We start from the raw sequence: 16,904 nt of genomic DNA, 5'->3' as shown, positions 1-16,904 counted from the left end.
ATTAACATACAATGCTCATTTTATAAGACGAGTGCAGAGCTGCCAGGGTTTGGATAAGTTATCCTGCCACTCCCAGGAAATGGTAGGTACCGTCTAAGTGCCAGATGGCCCGAAATGCATCTATCTCCTATGTGATGAAATAAAGGACAAATGTTTTTAGGAGCTGGAGAGACTCGACTTCTCTTTTCATATACTAACAACCTGTCACTCTGTTCATGTAATCTACAATATACTCATCAGCAAGCAGAGATCTGTGGATATGGTGAGGAATTATTTAGATGTAGTAAATTAAGTAATCTGAGACAAATCCGGTCTGATTTGTCCTTGGCAACTAATTCCAGACCAGCATTTATTTTATTCAGAGAAAGTTGAGCTGTGATTGGTTCCTTTTTTTTCTCGGATAGATTGATAAATCTGTGCCTTTGGAAAAATGCCACAAAAACCCATTAAAGGGGATCTTCAGATAAGAAAAACTTCTTTTCTATTAAAAGTACATTAAAAGTTAAATATATGTGTCTATACAATGTATGGCTGCGTTCACACTACGTATATTTCAGTCAGTATTGCAACCAAAACCAGGAGTGGATTAAATACACAGAAAGGATCTGTTCACACAATGTTGAAATTGAGTGGATGGCCGCCATATAATGGCAAATATTTGCTGTTATTTTAAAACAAAGGCTGTTATATTGAAATAATGGCAGTTATTTACTGTTATATGGCGGCCATCCACTCAATTTCACCATTGTGTGAACAGATCCTTTCTGTGTTTTTAATCCACTCCTGGTTTTGGTTGCAATACTGACTGAAATATACGTAGTGTGAACCCAGCCTATTACTGTATCTGTACGGTTCTGCCACACTGGTAGCTGATAGAAATCCAGGAAGTGAAAAAACGTCCGCTGTGCCAATCCACATTGTCTCCTGCTCCTTCTGCTCTCCCACCTTAGGAGACAAATCTTCCATGCCTCTCTCTCACATTGTGTGTGTTTGCTGAGCACAGGCTGATGCAGACAGAAGGCAGGATGTGATGTCCCAGGAGCAGGGCCGCCATCAGGAATTTCGGGGCCCCATACAAGTGTCTGGGCCCCCCACATTAATAAAAAAAAAAAGTGTGTTCGCCCCACGCCTTGCTGGGAGGTATAATTTGGTTCCGATCAATTCTAGAGAACTGGCTCATATACCCCATTTTCCCCAGTGGCTTAAAATGTAACCTCTGTTATACAGTTATAAAATTGTAGAAACTAAATGTGAACAAGGTGCAATTTAAATGTCACCATACAGACACTTACTTGTATAGCTGCCTCTTGTGCTCTGTATGCAGTGCATTATATTCACCCCTGCAACGTACAACTTAATAGCGTGTCTACAAGCCCAGCGGGGCTCATTATGATGGAGACTAAAACTTATACAAGAGTGGGGTAGGGGTTCCCCTGTATTCAGAATGCTGTTGAGTACTAGGCAATGCCCCGTTTGGGGTTATTGAATTTCGAGGGTCTGGGGGGCTGTTTGGTTTGTATATGTTCACCAATAATAATGCCCCCAGAGGTGCCCCCATACACTAATAATGCCCCCAGAGGTGCCCCCATACACTAATAATGCCCCCAGAGGTGCCCCCATACACTAATAATGCCCCCAGAGGTGCCCCCATATACTAATAATGCCCCCAGAGGTGCCCCCATACACTAATAATGCCCCCAGAGGTGCCCCCATGAACTAATAATGCCCCCAGAGGTGCCCCTAAAAAAACAAACATCCTACTCACCTAATCCGCGCTGTGCAGGCAGCAGCTCTTCCTCCTCTTCGGGCTCCATCTTGCGAGCCGCAGGGACGGGACTTCCGGCAGGCGTGATGACGTCACATGATCACGCCTGCCGGAGAGGTCACGGCCCGGCCTCCCATAGGCTGCTGGTATGAAGTGCCGGCAGCCAGGCCTGTATTTAGAGTTTATGCTGCCCTAGGCACTTTGCACGCTGAGGCGACCCCCCCCCATTACTGTACATGCATGGTATATACCCTGGCACTTGGGTGTCGCTCTGCTTGATGCCCGCTGTTCTCATCAAACAAATGTGATGGAGGAAGGAAGGAGGCCGGGGACGTCTTAGTTTGGGGGCCGCTTCTGTCCAGTGTCGGACTGGGGGACCTGGGGCCCACCAATATAGAACCAGTGAGACACGACATGCTGACCCGCTCCTTTCCTGAATTCATCTGTATTTGTGACAAATCCCTACATTTGTACAGCTCTCAGGGTATGCTGAGAGTTGTAGTCTCTGAGAGGACAACCCTGTAATAAATCACTGTGTGCAGAGTCTCCTGGTGGCTGCAATCTGTGGGTGACAACCATCAGCCCTGAAGGTCCAGCAATACATCTGTCTACACTGTACTACAACTCCCAGCATACTCTGAGGGCTGCAGACTGTCAGTACATGCTGGGAGTTGTAGTGCCTGTAGCTGTTGTAGTTGGGTCCTGGGTGCATTATACACTGGATGCTTTGTGGCATATAAGAATACATAGATCTGTGGGGGCTCAGTGCAGGAAAGTGACCCCAGAACATCACTAATAGGGGATAGAACAAAACATCTACCACTATCCCCTATTAGTGATGTTCTGGGGTCACGTCCCTGCACTGAGCCCCCACAGATCTATGTATTCTTATATGCTACAAAGCATCCAGTGTATAATGCACCTAGGACCCAACTACAACAGCTGCAGGCACTACAACTCCCAGCATTTACTGACAGTCTGCAGCCCTCAGCATATGCTGGGAGTAGTAGTGCCTGCGGCTGTTGTAGTTGGGTCCTAGTTTAAAAGTTTGTGCTAGTGTACTGTAGTGACCGCGGGGCTGTGTCAGTACACTACCGCAAACAATACACTGACCCATTTAGACCCCAATGGTACACAGGCTCTGCACACTATAGAAGTGATTACAGTGCAGTTACTAATGACTCACAGGTGATGTCTTCTCCGATTGCCGTCGCTTCTTGCTTTCTTCTCCATCTGGCGCAGCAATCAAGAAGACTTCTCCGACCACAACTAGTCTGCAAGCAGGCAGCTGGGGGTGACTGGGGAAGGGAGGCAGCTGGGGGTGGCAGGGGAAGCCGCTGGGGTGAAGGGGAGAAGCTGGGGTGACAGGGGGAAGGAGAGCAGCTGGGGTGACGGGGAGGGGGAGCAGCTAGGGGTGGCAGGGGGAGAATCTGGGGAGGCAGGGGGAGTAGATGGGGGCAGGAGGAGGAGCAGATGGGGGGCAGGGGGAGTAGATGGGGGCAGGGGGAGCAGCTGGGGTGAAAGGGGCAGGGGGAGCAGCTGGGGGGGGCAGAGGGAGCAATGTGGGGCAGAGGGATCAGCTCGGGGGCAGCAGCTGGGGTGGCAGGGGGAGTAGATGGGGGGCAGGAGGAGCAGCTGGGGTGGCAGGCAGGGGGAGCAGATAGGGGGCAGCTAGGGTGGCAGGGAGAAGATTGGGCAGCTGGGGTGGCAGGGGGAGAAGATGGGGGACAGGCGGAGGAGCAGATGGGGCAGGGGGAGAAGATGGGGGGCAGGAGGAGCAGCTGGGGGGCAGGGAGAGCAGCTGGGGGTGCTGGTGGAGAGGCTAGGGGGTGCAGGAGGAGAGGCTGGGGGGTGCTGACAGAGAGGCTGGGGGGTGCTGACGGAAAGGCTGGGGGTGCAGGAGGGTAGGCTAGGGGGAGAGGTTGTGGGGTGCAGGAGGAGAGGCTTTGGGGTGCAGGAGGAGAGGCTGTGGGGTGCAGGAGGAGAGGCTGGAGGAGAGGCTGGGGGTGCAGGAGAAGAGGCTGGGGGAGAGGCTGGGGGGTGCAGGAGAAGAGGCTGTGGGAGAGGCTGTGGGGTGCAGGAAGAGAGGCTGAGGGGTGCAGGAGGAGAGGCTGGGGGGTGCAGGAGGAGAGGCTGTGGGGTGCAGGAGGAGAGGCTGGGGGGTGCAGGAGGAGAGGCTGGGGGGTGCAGGAGGAGAGGCTGGGGGTTGCAGGAGGAGAGGCTGGGGGGTGCAGGAGGAGAGGCGGGGGGGGGTACAAGAGGAGAGGCTGGAGGGGGTACAGGAGGAGAGGCTGGAGGGGGTACAGGAGGAGAGGCTGGAAGGGGGTACAGGAGGAGAGGCTGGAAGGGGGGTGCAGGAGGAGAGGCTGGAGGGGGGGTAGAGGAGGAGAGGCTGGGGAGAGGCTGTGGGGTGCAGGGGGTGAGGCTGAGGGGTACAGGAGGAGAGGCTGTGGTGTGCAGGAGGAGAGGCTGTGGGGTGCAGGAGGAGAGGCTAGAGGAGGTACAGGAGGAGAGGCTGGGGGTGCAGGAGGAGAGGCTGGAGGGGGTACAGGAGGGGGGGTACAGGAGGAGAGGCTGGAGGGGGGGTACAGGAGGAGAGGCTGGAGGGGGGTACAGGAGGAGAGGCTGGAGGGGGGGTACAAGAGGAGAGGCTGGAGGGGGGGTACAAGAGGAGAGGCTGGAGGTGGGGTACAGGAGGAGAGGCTGGAGGGGGGGTACAGGAGGAGAGGCTGGAGGGGGGGGTACAGGAGGAGAGGCTGGAGGGGGGGTACAGGAGGAGAGGCTGGAGGGGGGGTACAGGAGGAGAGGCTGGAGGGGGGGTACAGGAGGGGGGGTACAGGAGGAGAGGCTGGAAGGGGGTACAGGAGGAGAGGCTGGAAGGGGGTACAGGAGGAGAGGCTGGAAGGGGGTACAGGAGGAGAGGCTGGAAGGGGGTACAGGAGGAGAGGCTGGAAGGGGGTGCAGGAGGAGAGGCTGGGGGGTGCAGGAGGAGAGGCTGGGGGGTGCAGGAGGAGAGGCGGGGGGGTACAAGAGGAGAGGCTGGAGGGGGTACAGGAGGAGAGGCTGGAGGGGGGGTACAGGAGGAGAGGCTGGAAGGGGGTACAGGAGGAGAGGCTGGAAGAGGGTACAGGAGGAGAGGCTGGAAGGGGGGTGCAGGAGGAGAGGCTGGAGGGGGGGTAGAGGAGGAGAGGCTGGAGGGGGGGTAGAGGAGGAGAGGCTGGGGGAGAGGCTGTGGGGTGCAGGGGGTGAGGCTGAGGGGTACAGGAGGAGAGGCTGGGGGGTACAAGAGGAGAGGCTGGAGGGGGTACAGGAGGGGGGGTACAGGAGGAGAGGCTGGATGGGGGTACAGGAGGAGAGGCTGGAGGGGGGTACAGGAGGAGAGGCTGGAGGGGGGGTACAGGAGGAGAGGCTGGAGGGGGGGTACAAGAGGAGAGGCTGGAGGGGGGGTACAAGATGAGAGGCTGGAGGGGGGGTACAGGAGGAGAGGCTGGAGGGGGGGTACAGGAGGAGAGGCTGGAGGGGGGGGTACAGGAGGAGAGGCTGGAGGGGGGGTACAGGAGGAGAGGCTGGAGGGGGGGTACAGGAGGAGAGGCTGGGGGAAGAGGGAGCGGCCGGGGGAGCAGAGGCAGGTGAGGCAGGCTTGGCAGGTCCCCCCTTCCCATGCAGCTTTGGTCCGGTGAGCTTCCGGCACACGCTGCCTCTATCACTGGCCGGAAGCTCACAGCTGCAGCCCCGCGGTCCAGGAACTTCTCTCCTGCTCGGCGCGATGACGTCACGTGCGCCGCTGCCGAGCAGGAGAGAAGGACCACAGGGCTGCAGCTGTGAGCTTCCGGCCAGTGATAGAGGCAGCGTGTGCCGGAAGCTCACCGGACCGAAGCGGCACAACCCCCCCCCCAGGTGGCAAGGGGGGCCGTGCGGGCCCCCCTAACGTAGCGGTCGGGGAGGGGGCGGCGGCCGGCGGGCCCGCCGGGCCCCCCCCCCCCATGTCTCTTAGGGTCCGGGCCCCATACGGCAGTACCGGTTGTACTGCCCTATCGGCGGCCCTGCCCAGGAGGCTTGGCTGGATCCCCCAATCCCCTGAGTGATTTACAATCTCTGAATGGCCAGAAGCAGGCGTTGCACTGATTTCACTGATTGTGCAGAAGTGTGTAGTGAAATTAGGGCTGTGTTCACACATGTTGGAGTGTCATTGCAGTACTGCAGTGTATTCTCTCCTATCTCTCTATCTATCTCCTATATCTTTCTATCTAATATCTACCCCCAATCACCGTCACATGCTGTTCTACCCCCCCTCTCCCGCACATACAGTGGCTGCAAGGGTCAGGCATAGGTCGGCACCTCCTTGCTCCACCGGGCACCGCTCTCTCTCCCGCATAGGAATCCTCCCTGTCACTCAGTGTCGGTGTTGCACATATATCTGTGTCCCGGGCTGAGCGTCACACATGGCTGCTTCCAACACTATCAAAAGATAACGGGACGCCGCGGATTCCTGTGCGGGAGAGATTGCGGTGCCCAGTGGATTGAGGATGTGCTGACCTATAGCTGACCCCTGCAGCCACTGTATGTGCGAGAGAGGGGGCAGGGCACACCGTGCAGCTTCCAGAGAAGCTAGAAGTGAGTGAGCCGCCTGGCAGCAGCAGCGCTGAGCACACAGCACGCCTGTGCACAGCCTGTAACATCTCCAGTCTTCCTCTTCAGCCCCCGGCAACAGGATCTTCCATACCTTGCCCTGCACCAGTATATGTGGCTGGGATCGGGAGGTGAATCGGAGCATCAGCTTTCCAGCCCCCACCTCTACACCCGGCACCCCTCTCTCTCCCTGCACCAGACTCCTCGGCGCCCCTTGCTCAGCCTGGTTGCAGCAAGTAGAACTATTGTTAACAGTATCTGACAATGTGTCATTATCTAATCATTGTATTGACTCTCCAGCTGAAAAACTACAACTCTCATCATGAACTGCCAGTTGGAAACGATGGGGGCTGTAGTGCTGCAACCTAAAGAGCCGCATGCTGGAAAACTACAACTCCCATAATAAACTGTCAGCAGGGCACGATGAAGTTTGAACTTCTGCAACCTGGATAAGTCACCTGATATCACCTGCAGTCCTATGTAATACCACAGATAACACAGTGATATTCCTCTGAGTACAGATAATGTAGTATTCACCTGCAGTCCTATGTAACAGCACAGATAACGCAGTGATATCTCTGAGTACAGATAATGTAGTAGCTGTCACCTGCAGTCCTATGTAACACCACAGATAACACAGTGATATCTCTGAGTACAGATAATGTAGTAGCTGTCACCTGCAGTCCTATGTAACAGCACAGATAACACAGTGATATCTCTGAGTACAGATAATGTAGTAGCTGTCACCTGCAGTCCTATGTAACAGCACAGATAACACAGTGATATCTCTGAGTACAGGTAATGTAGTAGTCACCTGCAGTCCTATGTAACATTACAGATAACACAGTGATATCTCTGAGTACAGATAATGTAGATGTCACCTGCAGTCCTATGTAACACCACAGATAACACAGTGATATCTCTGAGTACAGATAATGTAGATGTCACCTGCAGTCCTATGTAACAGCACAGATAACATAGTGATATCTCTGAGTACAGATAATGTAAATGTCACCTGCAGTCCTATGTAACACCACAGATAACACAGCGATATCCCTCTGAGTACAGATAATGTAGTAGATGTCCCCTGCAGTCCTATGTAACAGCACATATAACACAGTGATATCCCTGAGTACAGATAATGTAGATGTCCCCTGCAGTCCTATGTAACAGCACATATAACACAGTGATATCCCTGAGTACAGATAATGTAGTAGCTGTCACCTGCAGTCCTATGTAACACCACAGATAACACAGTGATATCTCTGAGTACAGATAATGTAGTAGTCACCTGCAGTCCTATGTAACACCACAGATAACACAGTGGTATCTCAGATTACAGATAATGTAGTAGGTGTGACCTGCAGTCCTATGTAACACCACAGATAACACAGTGATATCTCTAAGTACAGATAATGTAGTAGTCACCTGCAGTCCTATGTAACAGCACATATAACACAGTGATATCTCTAAGTACAGATAATGTAGTAGTGACCTGCAGTCCACTTCTCCTCTCCTCAGTGGTGTAAGTGGCTCCCGCAGGGTTGAGGCCCCTCCCCCCTGGCTCACAACATTGCTGTACTCTCTGATGTTACTTGCCGGCTGTACAGTGATGTCATCTGACCTGGGGGAGGGGCCTCAACGCTGAGGAGAGGTGGATTGCAGCACAAGCTGGAGCTCAACGGCGTAAAGGTACGGCCATAGGACACAGCTTGGGCCGACAACGCAGATGTCTGGAGAAGGGGGCGCTGGTACTTGCTGTCATCTGATTAGGTAAGAGGCCCAATCAGATGACAGCATGTGCCAGCGGGCCAGATTAGTGCAGTGCTTCCCAACCTTTTCCACCTCGGGGCACCCCTTGGGAAAAAAAATTAGCTCGGGGCACCCCTACTGAATAATGTTCTACAATATAAGAAAACCGTCATACAGTGACTCACAGGTGACGTCTTCTTTGATCTAAGGCGTCACTTTCCCTTTTCCTCTCCATCCAGTCCAGACCTCCATGATGATTCCTTCCAGATAGGTTTCATCTTTTCAGAACCTGCGAGACAAACAATTTAGGCTCCGCACATTTCTATCAACTTCCTTTCCTTTCTCCCTCCTGTCGGCTCCCAAAGTAACTGCGCTGTTTGGTGTTATGTGCAGTAAAGCGAGTAGGAATGTGGGATGCCCCTTGTATGTAGGATCCCCTGCTGTGCCCCCATGAGCTAATAATTCCCCCAGAAGTGCCCCCATGAGCTAATAATGCCCCCAGAGGTGCCCCCATGAGCTAATAATGCCCCCAGAGGTGCCCCCATGAACTAATAATGCCCCCAGAGGTGGCCCCCATGAACTAATAATGCCCCCAGAGGTGCCCCCATGAACTAATAATGCCCCCAGAGGTGCCCCTAAAAAAAAAAAAATCCTACTCACCTAATCCACATTGTGTGGCTGCAGGCAGCAGCTCTCCTCCTCTTCTGGCTCCATCTTGCAAGCCGCAAGGACGGGACCTCCGGCAGGCGTGATGACGTCACATCATCACGCCTGCCGGAGAGGTCACGTCCCGGCGTCCCATAGGCTGCTGGTATGAAGTGCATAGCGTAGGGGCCCGGTCGCCATGGCGACCGCTGCGACCCCTATAGCTACGCCACTGCGCCCAGCCCTACAGAGTGCTGTGTGGTGTTACAGGTAGAGAATACAGCGTGCTGTGTGGTGTTACAGGTAGAGAATACAGCGTGCTGTGTGGTGTTACAGGTAGAGAATACAGCATGCTGTGTGGTATTACAGGTAGAGAATACAGTGTACTGTGTGGTGTTACAGGTAGAGAATACAGCGTGCTGTGTGGTGTTACAGGTAGAGAATACAGTGTGCTCTGTGGTGTTACAGGTAGAGTATACAGCGTGCTGTGTGGTGTTACAGGTAGAGAATACAGCATGCTCTGTGGTGTTACAGGTAGAGAATACAGCGTGCTGTGTGGTGTTACAGGTAGAGAATACAGCGTGCTGTGTGGTGTTACAGGTAGCGAGTACAGTGTGCTGTGTGGTGTTACAGGTAGAGAATACAGCGTGCTGTGTGGTGTTACAGGTAGAGAATACAGAGTGCTGTGTGGTGTTACAGGTAGAGAATACAGCGTGCTGTGTGGGTGGGACCACAATAAAATCGTAAATTACTGCATAGAATTCAGTAACACAATGAAACTGCAATATGTTTTGCAACAGATTTGGGCAGAGAATAGGCAGGATGGAGGACTGTGATGAACAGCTGAGGGAAAGCATTGGATTCTGGAACCTGTGTACAACTGATAAACCAGAAGTGCAGAAACACAAAACAGAACAAGCGGAAGTAAACGAGTGCAGCAGCGGAAGTAAACGAGTGCCTATCTCATGGATCTCTACAGCATATCTATGCTGCAGAGATCTCTATGAGAGATCAAAGCACTTATACTAGAAGTCCCCTAGGGGGGCTTCTAGTATAAGTGTAAAAGTAAAAAAAAAAAAGTGTTGTTAATAGTAAAAAGCCCCCTCCCCTAATAAAAGTCTGAATCACCCCCCTTTTCCCAGGTTATAAATAAAAGTAAATAAATAAATAAATAAACAAACATATTTGGTATCGCCGCGTGCGTAATCGCCCGAACTATTAATTAATCACATTCCTGATCTCGCACGGTAAATGGCGTCAGCGCAAAAAAATCCCAAAGTGCAAAATTGCGCATTTTTGGTCGCATGAAATCCAGAAAAATTGTAATAAAAAGCGATCAAAAAGTCATATATGCACAATCAAGGTACCAATAGAAAGAACACATAATGGCGCAAAAAATGACACCTCACACAGCCCCATAGACCAAAGGATAAAAGCGCTATAAGCCTGGGAATGGAGCGATTTTAAGTGACGTATATTTGTTGACAATGGTTTAAATTTTTTACAGGCCATCAGATACAATATAAGTTATATATGTTACATATCGTTTTAATCGTAACGACTTGAGGAACATATAGAACAAGTCAGTTTTACCCCAGGGCGAATGGCGTAAAAACACGTTTCCCCCAAATAAACAAAATGCTTTTTTTTTTTCAATTTCACCACACTTTGAATTTTTTTCTGGTTTCGCAGTGTACTTTATGCAAAAATTCAGCCTGTCATTGCAAAGTACAATTAGTGACGCAAAAAATAAGGGCTCTTTAAAGCACAAGGAGGAAAAAACTAAAACGCAAAAATCAAAATTGCCTCTGTCCTTAAGGGGTTAAGCATGACAAAAAAAATACAACTATACAAGTAGCAATGATTGCAGGGTGGCTTGGTTGTGGTGCCCTCTACTGTACCAAAGTAACTTGTCATAACATGGACTGTAGCTCAGTCACATAGAAACATAGAACATTGTAGGCAGAAATAGACCACTTGGTCCGTCTAGTCTGCCCTTTTAGTATTTCTATTCTTATTATCTTAGGATAGATTAATGTTAATCCTAGGCATGTTTAAATTCTGTTATTGTAGATTTACCAACCACATCTGCTGGAAGTTTGTTCCAAGTATCTACTACTCTTTCAGTAAAATAATATTTTTTTCACGTTGCTTCTGATCTTTCCCCCAACTAACCTCTCACTTTGTCCTCTTGTTCTTGAGCTCAGTTATTTTTACTTAAAACACTTTCCTCCTGAACCTTATTTAGTCCTTTAACATACTTAAAGGTTTCAATAATGTCCCCCCTTTCCCTTCTTTCCTCCAGACTATACAAATCCTTAAAGGGGTTGTCCGGCGATAAAAAATTATTCACAGAATAACACACATTACAAAGTTATACAACTTTGTAATGTATGTTATGTCTGTGAATGGCCCCCTTCCCCGTGTTTCCCCCCACCCACGCTAGACCCGGAAGTGTGGTGCATTATACTCACCGCATCTCGTGTCGTCCACAGTCTCCGATCGTCAGCAGTGACGTCTTCTTCGGAAAGCCGGCGGACCTTCCCGAGTGCCAGCCGCCCTCTGCAGCGTCATCCGAAGCTCAGCCGCGATTGGCTGAGCATAACTGTGCTCAGCCAATCGCGGCTGAGCGGCTGATGACGCGGCCACGTCATCAGCTGCTCAGCCGCGATTGGCTGAGCACAGTTATGCTCAGCCAATCGCGGCTGAGCTTCGGATGACGCTGCAGAGGGCGGCCGGCACTCGGGAAGATCCGCTGGCCTCCCGAAGAAGACGTCACTGCTGAGGATCGGAGACCGTGGTCGGCACGTGACAGGTAATGTATAGCGCACCACACTTCCGGGTACACGGGTGGGGGTGGTGGGACACGGGGAAGGGGGCCATTCACAGACATAACATACATTACAAAGTTGTATAACTTTGTAATGTGTGTTATTCTGTGAATAATTTTTTATCGCCGGACAACCCCTTTAAAGGGGTTATCCAGTGCAAAAACATGGCCACTTTTTTTCATAGACAACACGACTCGTCTCCAGTTCAGGTGCGGTTTGCAATTAAAGAGGATGTACCATCACACGGCACGGAGCGGAGAAGCCGGTGCCTTGTTCATTTTTTGGAACCGCGGCCCCGTTCCCCTGTGCGGTGCCACTCTATTCATGGTTACCGGGACGGGGGTGAAGCACTGGAGGCGGGCCAACCTGCTCCCAGTGGGAGGATACCCCCTCCATGACGCGGCTCGATTGATTCTAATGGAGCCGCGTCATGGAGGGGCGGGGTTTTCCTCCCACTGGGGGCGGACCGTGTACCATGAATAGAGTGGCGCCGTACAGGGGAACTGGGCTGCAGTTCAAAAAAAGGACCACCGCATCGGCTTTCCCATGTCGGCGCCGTCCGATTCATGTGTGACTTTAAAGAGTGTACCTGATGGTACATCCTCTTTAAGCTCAATTCACTTCAATGGAACTGAGCAGCGAAACCCTGCCCAAGCTGTAGACAAGAGTTGGACTGTCTCTGGAAGAAAGTGGCCATATTTTTGGATAACCCCTTTGTCTTTCCTGATATTTTTTATGTCTGACACCCTCCACCATTTTTGTAGCCCGTCTTTGGACCCGTTCTATTCTATCGATATCCTTTTTTAGGTGAGGTCTCCAGAACTGGACACAGTATTCCAGATGTGATGTCACCAGAGCTCTATACAGCGGGATCACAATCTCCCTCTTCCTACAGGTTATATCTCCAGCTACATAGCCCAGCCTACCATTTGCTTTCCTCACCGCATGGTTGCACTGGTGACTCATTTTAAGGCAGAAATCACTACCCCTAAATCCTTCTCTTCACTGAGGCACAGGAGTGTGTTAGAAGGTTTCATTTGCTGCCCTTTAGTGAACAGGAGTGTAGAACATTCTTTGTTGTGGATGTGTTCTATTACATGACATAAGAGGCTTTACAGTCATTGCTAAAACTTAACATTATGCTGCCACCTAATGGTATTGTGCATCAACTTTGTTTTATGCTGCCACCTAATGGTATTGTGCATCAACTTTGTATTATGCTGCCACCTAGTGGTATTGTGCATCTACATTGTATTGTGCTGCCACCTAGTGGTATTGTGCATCTACATTGTATTGTGCTGCCACCTAGTGGTATTGTGCATCTACTTTGTATTATGCTGCCACCTAGTGGTATTGTGCATCTACATTGTATTATGCTGCCACCCAGTGGTATTGTGCATCCACTTTGTGTTATGCTGACACCTAGGGCGACATGTATCATCCGGCGTACGGATGATTTTCGGTGGAAAGTGACGATTTGCGTATTTTTTTATTCACAAATGGCCGATTTGCGAATAAAATATTCGCATATCGGCACTTCACGCTGAGTACGCCGGGGGGCGGGGAGGGGGTGTGGAGGGGGCGTTATGGGAGGCGCGGACTCAGAGTCCGCGCGATTTATCATTTTTTCAGCGCAAAGATATGCCGAAAACCTACTCCACCTTTCAGGTGGTATAGGTTTTCGGCTGTGCGCACCGACGCGCACGGGATTTATGTAGAGGTGGTCCGCCTCTACATAAATCTCCGTAGCACCGGAGATGCGGGGACATTTATAAGTCCGGCGTAAAAAACGCCGGACTTCATAAATGTCCCCCCTAGTGTTAATGTGCATCTACTTTGTATTATGCTGCCACCCAGTGGTATTGTGCATCTTCTTTGTATTATGCTGACACCCATTGCTATTATGCATCTTCTTTGTATTATGCTGCCACCTAGTGGTATTGTGCATCTACTTTGTATTATGCTGCCACCCGGTAGTATTGTGCATCTACTTTGTATTATGCTGCCACCCAGTGGTATTGTGCATCTTCTTTGTATTATGCTGCCATCTAGTAGTATTGTGTATCTACATCCAAAATGGATACACACATATACATATGTATAAATACTCAATGTAGAGTTATTGTAATATACATCACAAACACAGTCTCAAATCAATAATAATCCTATGAAGCAGAAAAAGACCTTACGTGTAATAATAAATTGCAATCAATACAAGTAGAATATGAAGGTTCAAAGTTTTATTAGCTAAAAAATTTTCAACAATGGCAGTAAAAAATTCAAAAACCACACATGGAAGACAGCATCACAGGTATGGACAGGTCCGGGTAACCTGATAATACAGGCTGCAACACGCTGTGAATTCTAGGGAGATAGTCAAATAACCATGCACTGATGCTATATGTAACCTGGATAAATGGCTCTAAAGCCCAAACAATAACTTAAGTAGACCATCCATGGCAAAGTGACTAAGTGCTAAAGTGCATAAAGCAAGGTGCAGAGCATACCCATCTACAGTTCACTGCCCGTCCTGGATGCCGCCAAACCCCGACGTACGTTTCGTCTCCTTCATCAGGGGGTGACGTCATCACAGCAGGACACATCTTATATACCTGATCCCCATCACATGTGTAATGGAAAAAGCACCTGTAGTCCATAATCGGCAGCATGCAGTATGCGTTCCAGGTCCGCCCCGCCGGATGTGACGTCACCAGACGCGCGCGCCAAGGGGAAGGCCGGCCACAGCAAACTACGTCACTGTGACCCGTCCTCCCCGCGGCAGCGCCCCCAGTAGAGACACCCACCAGGCGAGGACAGCCCCTTTCCACACCCCGCATGCGCTCTACTACCGGTCGGATCAGAAGGGATTAATAATGGCACGTAATACTGAGATGGCTGTAACATAAGGATGGAGGGAGAATACCATGATAGACCAAATACAGAAGAATAATGAATTATTTCTAATCTAATATAATAGCAGCAAAATAAATATCCAATAAATAAATAAATAAATGTGTAAATGAATACCCACAATATCGCCAACTACAAATCACATAGTGTGAGTCATATCTCATATATATTAATAAAAACATACTGAAAAACTACAAATCATAGTGTCAAAAAACAACAACCCAAACAAACAGACAGTGAGATAGTGACAAAAAAACTCCATAAAGTGTGAATGATTATGTGTGAATGTAAAGTGCTTCATGTATTAACAAAAACGCATCCATGTGCGAAAAGACGCATATACCGGTGCGTGTATGAATAGCTAAGTGCAAAAAGACATGAAAAGTGCAAAAAATATAGGATGATATCCAAAAGTGCAATAAGAAAGCGCATCGCTGTGAAAAACTAGACCAGCGTGCAAAATATCGTATACAAATGTGAACTTGGTCTAGTGTCATGGGCCAAAAAATATATCTGGTGGTGTATAAGGTGCAAGTGCATAATGACACAATATTGGATATTTAAAACAACAAGAAATCATGATGCAATAATGAGTTACACCAATCAAAAAAATATAATAAATAAAAAATAAAAAATTTTTTAGAAAATGGAAAATCATGATAAAAATAAAAATAAAAATAAAAATAAAATTAATAATAAAAAGTAAATAGAACTGATAATCATGAAATAATAATAATAGTGAGAAACAATATATATTATTTATATAATTTATAAATAAAACAAATATAAAATAAAAAATGAAAAAAAGTGAAAAAATGAAAAGTAAATGAAAAGTAAATAAATAAATAAGATCCATCCTTCTACTTTATTTCTTCTATTTTCTCCACCTTCACCCTCTCTTCTTTCTTCCCCTCCATGTAACCATGTGGACCAAGTTCACATTTGTATACGATATTTTGCACGCTGGTCTAGTTTTTCACAGCGATGCGCTTTCTTATTGCACTTTTGGATATCATCCTATATTTTTTGCACTTTTCATGTCTTTTTGCACTTAGCTATTCATACACGCACCAGTATATGCGTCTTTTCGCACATGGATGCGTTTTTGTTAATACATGAAGCACTTTACATTCACACATAATCATTCACACTTTATGTAGTTTTTTTGTCACTATCTCACTGTCTGTTTGTTTGGGTTGTTGTTTTTTGACACTATGATTTGTAGTTTTTCAGTATGTTTTTATTAATATATATGAGATATGACTCACACTATGTGATTTGTAGTTGGCGATATTGTGGGTATTCTTTTACACATTTATTTATTTATTGGATATTTATTTTGCTGCTATTATATTAGATTAGAAATAATTCATTATTCTTCTGTATTTGGTCTATCATGGTATTCTCCCTCCATCCTTATGTTACAGCCATCTCAGTATTACGTGCCATTATTAATCCCTTCTGATCCGACCGGTAGTAGAGCGCATGCGGGGTGTGGAAAGGGGCTGTCCTCGCCTGGTGGGTGTCTCTACTGGGGGCGCTGCCGCGGGGAGGACGGGTCACAGTGACGTAGTTTGCTGTGGCCGGCCTTCCCCTTGGCGCGCGCGTCTGGTGACGTCACATCCGGCGGGGCGGACCTGGACCGCATACTGCATGCTGCCGATTATGGACTACAGGTGCTTTTTCCATTACACATGTGATGGGGATCAGGTATATAAGATGTGTCCTGCTGTGATGACGTCACCCCCTGATGAAGGAGACGAAACGTACGTCGGGGTTTGGCGGCATCCAGGACGGGCAGTGAACTGTAGATGGGTATGCTCTGCACCTTGCTTTATGCACTTTAGCACTTAGTCACTTTGCCATGGATGGTCTACTTAAGTTATTGTTTGGGCTTTAGAGCCATTTATCCAGGTTACATATAGCATCAGTGCATGGTCATTTGACTATCTCCCTAGAATTCACAGCGTGTTGCAGCCTGTATTATCAGGTTACCCGGACCTGTCCATACCTGTGATGCTGTCTTCCATGTGTGGTTTTTGAATTTTTTACTGCCATTGTTGAAAATTTTTTAGCTAATAAAACTTTGAACCTTCATATTCTACTTGTATTGATTGCAATTTATTATTACACGTAAGGTCTTTTTCTGCTTCATAGGATTAGTATTGTGTATCTAGTTTGTATTATGCTGACACCCAGTGGTATTGTGCTTCTACTTTGTATTGTGCTGCCACCTAGTGTTATTGTGTATCTACTTTGTATTATGCTGCCATCTAGCAAAAATATACAACCTCCAGTTGGGGCTTGTAGTCGCCTAATTTACCACATGCCCATATAAAACAAATGATACTCGTCTCTAGTAGCTGTTTACA

Source organism: Dendropsophus ebraccatus, chromosome 4, assembly GCF_027789765.1.
Source record: "Dendropsophus ebraccatus isolate aDenEbr1 chromosome 4, aDenEbr1.pat, whole genome shotgun sequence".
NCBI lineage: Eukaryota > Metazoa > Chordata > Amphibia > Anura > Hylidae > Dendropsophus > Dendropsophus ebraccatus.
The sequence above is the reverse complement of the archived record's forward strand: the minus strand, read 5'-3'. Positions refer to the sequence as shown.